The sequence below is a fragment of the Echinops telfairi genome, unplaced genomic scaffold, assembly GCF_000313985.2.
Source record: "Echinops telfairi isolate 266 unplaced genomic scaffold, ASM31398v2 ScPeMD7_22;HRSCAF=79, whole genome shotgun sequence".
NCBI classification, from domain to species: Eukaryota; Metazoa; Chordata; class Mammalia; order Afrosoricida; family Tenrecidae; genus Echinops; species Echinops telfairi.
In genome coordinates this window covers 15,094,547-15,102,369 of record NW_022103919.1, presented here as the reverse complement: position 1 = coordinate 15,102,369, position 7,823 = coordinate 15,094,547, and positions in this window count along the sequence as shown.

Genomic DNA, 7,823 nt, shown 5'->3' with positions numbered 1-7,823 from the left:
AAAGTGTATATATAGGTCATATGTTAGGCTTTGGCTGGTCCCTCCCTGAGTAGTTTTTATGTAGCCCTATTTATTAGCAAATAAAGTACAGACCCGGATTTTATTTGGCATAATTACAACAAACAGAACCCCAATATTAATTATAAACATAGCTAGCTAGTTATGCATGCAGAGTGGGTATATATTAAATTAAAAGCACAACGCTGCTATCGTGTGACCCCGGGTGTGTTGGAGTAGAACTATGTGCCATGCCGTGGGTTTTCATTGGCTGAGTTTCCTTTCTGTTTTCGGCGGGGGAAGTAGATTGCAAGGCTTTTCTTCTGAGGAATCTCTGGGTGAATGTAAACTTCCAACCTTCCAGGTAGGAGCTGAGCACTTCACCCTGTGTATCACCCAGGGGCCCCCTATACAAGGGTAAGTAAAAAAGTATTGTTACTAGGGTTCTAGTGGATACTACAGCCCCCTCCCCAAACAAAACAAACAGACAAAAAACCCAACTCAGGGCTATCGAGTTGAAAATGACCCCGTGATCCAAGGGAACAGGGTGGCACTGCCCTGGGGGTTTACTGTAACTGGTGACAGGAGTAAAAAGCGCCATCTTTCTCCCTCGGAGAGAGGCTGGTGGTTTCAAACTGCCCACCTTAGCGTTAGCAGGCCAACTGACAACCACGATGCCACCAGGGCTCCTCCCAGTGTATACCAAGGTCAGCTAGCTTAGAGAACTCATCCTCCCATCAGTCTTTGAAGCCAGATTGAAGCTGATGCAGATGGTTTTATGGACCAAATCATAAACAAGGAAAGGTCTTGGATTTATCCATAGATCTAAAGAGCAAAGTGCCTCCTGAGGGGAGGTGCTGGCTCACTTACCTTCATGCCACAGAAGGTTATGGTAACTCTTTCTTTGTTCTGTAATGCAAAGCATAATCATGATAGAATTTCTCGATAGACACAGGGCAGCAACAGAGGCATTTATGAAGAAGTTTTACACAGACTGTGTGGGAAATAGAAAGATTTCTCCCAAATCCTCTCCCCCAAATATATGTTAGACTTAGGACACTGCTTGCTACTAATGGTAAATGATTGTCAAGTTACCTCCCTGAAGGCAGTCAGTTGCCAGGACTACTGTCTGGTCCCACTACAAGAGGTGCCCACTCCCTGCTGTTAAGGACAATGGGCTACTTCTCCCTAAAGGCTTGTGAACATTGGTCTGATCCCTGTAGGTGGGGTTTACACCCTACTGATAATGGTTTCGAGGGAGATCCAGAGAACAGGTCAAACCTACTCAGTGACATCCAAAGTTAGGCTGCCATCCTGCATCTAGGATCCATCCATCTTGTCACATGTATCCCCCAATCCCTCCTCTTCCTATTGCATGTATATCCCTAGATTGTCCCCTCTCATTCTGTATTACCTAGAGTGCAACCCCTTGCTGTGATGTATGTCTTTACCTGTAATTAGTGGATTTACACCCCCCCCAAAGATATATAAGCCTTGGTTAGCAATAAAGATCCTCTTGGCCTCTCGTCGGCTCCCCTCTCCTCTCCCCGTCCTTGCTCCCCTGTTCCCTTTCCCCTTGTCCGCCTTCCTATCCCATCTCTCCTGCCCTCTGGTCTCCCATCTCCAGTGGACCACCAAGTGGGGCTGAGGTGAGCATGCTACCATGAAATGTGTCTGACTCCATTGTTTCTATCTCTCCTCTATCTCTCATGCTCTCTGTGACTTTATTATAATCATTATATATCTCAACTGTACAATTGTGCCTTTCGAACCCGCGTTTAGTTGTGGGGGGCTGGCCCAACCCCCACAAGACTGAACTCTGCATTGCTGAGAAAAAGGTCCGGCAACTTGAAGCAAGGGGAAACTGCCCATCACAACAACGCATATGCTCATTCTTCAAGGGCGGCAAGGGCTGCCTTACAAGAACTTCATGCAGAAGCATGACTCCATGCACCTTGCAGCTCTGATCTTGTTCAGACTCGATTTTGTCCCCCACACTCAAAGAACAGCTGGAGAGGAAGACAGCGTGTGACCCTTGGGGATCCCATACTGCCATTTTGACATGGTGGAAAGCACAGAGGACAGACTTGTTCGAGGGAGGATTAGAGATGGCAGCATCCCCTTTGGAAATATACACACCGAGATGGGTGAGAAAGGCGAGGCTTTCGACTCCTGTACCGGGTTCCAGCATTGGAACCCCACAGGGACTGTTCTCCTCTGCCCCAGAGAGCTGCTACAGCCGATGGCAGCGCGTGAAACCCCGCTGCAGAATATGTCGAGAAACAGCCGCTTCTCATGGCGACCTTTGTGTTCCACGATTCTGTAGCAATGCTTTTGGACTTTTCCTTGTAGATTAACTCAGAGAGGAACGATTCCGTCAGTGGAATTTCTGACACTTCGTGTTTTGCCTTTTCAAACAGGAAGGTTGTCATCAGTTGTTTTCCAGCAGCAAGTTGCCCCTCTCTCCATATTCCTTCTGAAGATGGGAGATCTGGTTTGGTGTTGGTATCAGGTGCTTCAGAAACATGAACACCATCAGCACCACCACCACCAGCAACAACAAATACACCGCCATCGAGTCGATTCTAACTCATAGCGACTGTGTGGGACAGGGTAGAATTGCCTTTGTGTGTTTCTGACACTGTGGCTCCTTCTGGGTTTAGAGAGCCCCCTCTTTCTCCCACGGAATGGCTGACAGTTTCGAACTGCCGATCTTGCAACTAGCAGCCCAACGGTATAATCACTACACCTCCCAGAGATGGCATCAATTGGTCTAACCCAATCAAAGCCATTCTACGGCCTTTGGTTATGATTGGCTAAGAAACGGAGAATGTCATGCGCTCTGGGAAGCCCGCTAAGGATTTCTGAGTTTGTGTCCAAACAGAAGGAAAGAAGTACATGGAGGGAAGCAGGCTTCCTTTGTTGCTGGATTTCTTGTATTTGAGTGTGATGACTGGTGACTCGTGGTGTAGTGTGTTATGCATTGGGTTGCTATTCTCAAGGTTTGTGGTTCAAAACCACTCCTTGCTCCCTGTGAGGGGCATTGGCCTTTGTGCAACAGGGCTGCTCTGAGTTGGCGTTGACTCAATGGCAGTGAGTTGGGTTTATCAGCTGTGATGGCCAGAACTCTAGCACCTGGACTGTGATTGGGAGAGACTGAAAAGAGCAACCGAGGGAGAGACATATCGAGTCCTTGATGCTACCCAGCAACTGAGCATCCTGAGATCATCTGCTGGAGCCGGTCAACCTAGAAATTTCATGTCCTTTCACACTGGTTACTTCCTTAGTTTTTGGCCGGTTTTAGTTCCGTTTTTGGTTCATACTGCTGAGAGCATCCCACTTAACAGTGGCTCCGAGAGACAAGTGTTTAAAATAGTTTTGATCTATCAGTAAAAGGACTGAGATACGCATGCCCTATGTTGTTTCTAGAGCAGTGCTTTTCTAACGTTGATGTGAGTGTGCACTGTTGGAGGCTTGTTGTTAAAGATGCTCAGAAGCTGTACGTGAGGCCCGGGATGCAGCATGGCTAATAAGCTTCCCTCATATGTGGATAACATGAGTCCAGCGATCCAACTTTGAGTAGCATTTGTATATCATCTGTGTTGTTCATTAAAGAAAAATACAATCAATTCCACTGTAAATATGGTCATCTCTGTGTGGGTGGATGCTTTGATGTGTATATTTTCACAACAATCAAATGTTTGCTTAGCGTTTACGGGATAGTGCATTACCTTCCCTAGACCTGCCATAACAAACTACTACAAACTGGGTGGCTGAAAACCACCAGACGTTATTCTCTCACAGTTCTGAGGCTACAAGTTCGAATTCAGGGAATTGATGGCAAGGCCATACTCTTTCAAGGCTCTAGGACAGCGGTGCTCAACCTGTGGGTCACGACCCCTTTGGGGGTCGAATGACACTTTCAAAGGGGCACCCAATTCATAGCAGTAGCAAAATTACAGTTATGAAGGAGCAATGAACATAATTTTATAGTCAGGGGTCACCACAACATGAGGAACTGTACTAAAGGGTCGCTGCCTTAGGAAAGTTGAGAACCACTGCTCTAGGGGATGACCCTGTCTTGCCTCTTCCAGTTTTGTTAGCCTCAGGAGTTCTTTGGTTTGTGCTGACATACTGGTCTCTGCCTCTGTCTTCACATGCCTTCTGTGTCTGTCTCTGTGCCTCTTCTTCTAAGACACCAGTCATTTGCAGAAGGGTCTGCCTTACTCTATTATGACCTCATCTCATTTTATATCTATATCTCAATATGGTAGTTACATAATCTGCTGTCAAGTTGAGACTTCAGAGTGAAGGATGGAGTTTAGCCTGTCAATCAGGTCACAGCTTTATGACCTCATTTGAAGGCACTAAGGAGATAAATAGCTCTTTGGAGGCAGGATACATGCTCAGTCTCTGGGAGACATTACTGACAAAAGAGCCTGATAGAGCTACGCTGATGTAGCCAGAGCCTGGAGCTGGAGGAGCCACGTGGAAAAAACCCATGCCAACGCTTAGCGGGGAAGGCCGGGAAAAGGAAGTGGGTATTAACAAACCCAAGGACAAGGGAACAACAAGTGAGCCAAAATCAATGGCAAGGAGGGTGTAGCAGGAGGCCTGGTAGGGCCTGATCAAGGGCAATGTAAGTGAGAAGAACTACTGAAACCCAAATGAAGACTGAACATGATAGTGGGACAAGAGGAAAGTAAAAAGGCAAGGGGACAAAAGATGATTCAGCTGCTCAGTGTCTGTCTCTTATACAAAAATGCTTAGGACACCAATAAGGTGTCATCAGACTGAGACAATCACTAGTTTGGGCTCTGCCCTGACCCTTAGCTCCACGTTTCTAGCTGACATAGCCTCTAACCAGCACAGCCACTAAAGGACAATAGGATTGTTTCCAGTTTTTGCGTTTGCAAAGCAAGTTGCTATGCACATTCACATATGAATTTTTGTAGGGACATACCGTGTATGTTTTTGTTTCTCGGGGATAAGCACACAGAAGTTCAGTTGTTAGATTTTATAGCAAGTGCACGTTTAGTTCAGTTAAAATCTGCTGTACTCTTTCCCCCAATGGTGCTGTCATTCACATCCCCATCCGCAGTGTAAGAACATGTCAGCTGTTTCCCCAACTGTTGTTCTGAGTATGGAAATCTCTCTGGAGAAAACCTTCCTTTGCTTTCAGGTCAACAAATTCCACGGCTTACAAAGATTTCTAGGGGAAACTCTTGGCAAAAAAGTTAGATTTAAAAAGTCGGAGGGAAAGAAAGTGCTTTTAAACAAACTCCAATATTTATTTTACGTACACCTAACAGACTGGAGGAGTCTTTATTTATTTACTGTCTGTAGCTAGGAGGCATTTCCACTTCACCTATTTATTCCTCCCCGTGAGGCTATAAGAAGGGTGATTTTTCATGCGTATTTCAAATAAGTTTTCAAGAGTTACTGAGTGAAAAAGAGGAGCTGATACCAAGGGCTCAAGTAGAAAGAAAAGGTTTTGGAAATGATGATGACAACATATGTACAAATGTGCCCAATACAATTGATGTATGTATAGATTGTGATAAGAGCTGTATGAGCCTAAATAAAATGATTTATTAATATAAAAAAAGAAGAGTTACTAAGTGGCAGGGCTAGAGTGAGAAAAGGCACTTCAGGTCAGTGCAAGAGACATAGAAGACGGTCAACACCTTTGTTGGTGGTAGAGGGTGGGGCAGAGAATGGATAAAATCCAACTGTTGCTCTGAATGTGTCCCAGGAGCCATAGACGGCTGAGCATTGGGCTGCTAATCAGAAGGTTGTCGGTTCAAACCTATCAGCTACTCCTAGTTCCATGCTCCTCCTGGGTAAGACGAGGCTTTCAGTTCCTTAAATATTTATAGCCTTGGAAACCCAAGGGAGCAGTTCTACTCAATCCTATAGGGTGTCTATGATTTGAAATGGACTCATCGCCATTGGGAAGCAATACTAATGAGTCAAGACTCATAGGATGGTGGGTTAAGTGTTGTATTGCTAACTGTAAGGTCTTCAGTTCAAACCCACCAGCTCCTCTGAGGAAGAAAGATAAGACTGTCTGCTCCTGTAAAGATTTGCAGTCTTGGAAACCCTGTGGAGCACTTACTCTGCCCTACAGAGACACTATGAATTAGAATTCACTCCTCAACAGTGAAGGTGCCCTTGTGGCACAGTGGTTAAATGTTCCGCTGGGAACCCAAAATTTGGCCACTCGAACCCCCTAGCCCAGCGGTTCTCAACCTGTGGATCACGACCCCTTTGGGGGTTGAATGAACCTTTCACAGGGTTCGCCTACGACCTTCGGAAAATAAATATTTCCGATGGTCTTAGGTACCCAGATACTGCTCCTCTATCCGTCTCCAGGCCGGTCTGCCCACATGCAGATATACCCACATATGAGTACCCGTGTGTGAAGACTGTTACCCATGCTACGCCATGCTTCAAGGCAAAATTTCATTTATTTGTCATTAGAAATAAAGACTTCACAATATAGAATTACATATTGGTTTATGATTAATCATTATGTTTTAATTATATTCAATTTGTAACAATGAACATCCATCCATCAGACTTTGAAGTTTTAGAGAAATCTTTTAGTAAAAATACAGCATTCGCATAAAATTCCCACAGGTTTTATTTTAGCTTTTTAAAAAATTTTTTCAATTGGCCATCTGGGTATACAAATAAAAAATCGGATTATATGGTCTGCTTCTCACCAGAGGATTGGAGTTCATCCAGAACTGTGCTGGGGAAGAAGGGCCTGGAGATCTCCTTTTGGAAAATCAGCCGTTTAAAGTTCAGTGGAGTACAGTTCTACTCTGACACACGGGTTGCCTTTAAAAGAAAGGACTCAGGGAGCAAATGCTTGCTTTAAAAAAAATTCAACTGTTAATTTCAAACAAGAAAATGTGTTGTCATTTCATTTCCATTATGATTATATCCTTCTATCGAAGTTTGTGGTACCTGGACATGTCTAAATCTTCAGAATAAAAGAATCTTTCCCTTATTTTTTACCATTATTCTTTAGGATTTGTTAGGTGCCCCCCAAAACTCCCCGACAGGAAGATTAAATTGCGTCGGATGAGTCATGTCCTAAGAATAACACTAAATGCAAGCAGGAAAGTCATTTTAGGATAGAGGCCATAGAGAAAGGAGTACAAAAGTGAGTGGATGTAAGTGCAGAGAAGAAGCTGTGAAATTCAGCATTCCAAGGACCACCGTTAGATGCTGATGGGTGTCTGGGTGCCCACACTCAGGGCATTACTACTAGCATTTTGATGGCCATCGCAAGCACCCCCAGGCGGCAGAGTAATGGCCCTCCATCTTCATCTACTATCACCACCAGTCAAGGCAGGACCCTAAACCTTACAAAAATTCATTTAGGTCTCTAAGAACTCAAACTTATGGTGACTCTAATGACGTGAGACTTTCTGCAATAAAAATTCCGCGTCAGTTCATCAAAGTTGAACTTTTTTTTTTGAAACTTATTTATTTTTAAGCGTTTTATTAGGGGCTCATACAACTCATCACAATCCATACATTAATTGCGTAAAGCATATTTGTACATTCATTGCCCTCATCATTCTCAAAACATTTGCTGTCCACCTAAGCCCCTGGCATCAGCTCCTCATTTTTTCCCGACCCTCCCCGCTCCCCCCTCCCTCAAAGTTGAACTTCTCTCCGCCCTGCCTCCTCAGCCAACGCCTTACAGCGGGGTTAGCTCCACGAGTTCGCTTCCCCGGCATTTAAACGCCACCCACACGACCACCCGCCCCGCCAGGGTTCTCCGCCCTCGCCCCTCCCACCTGGCCCCT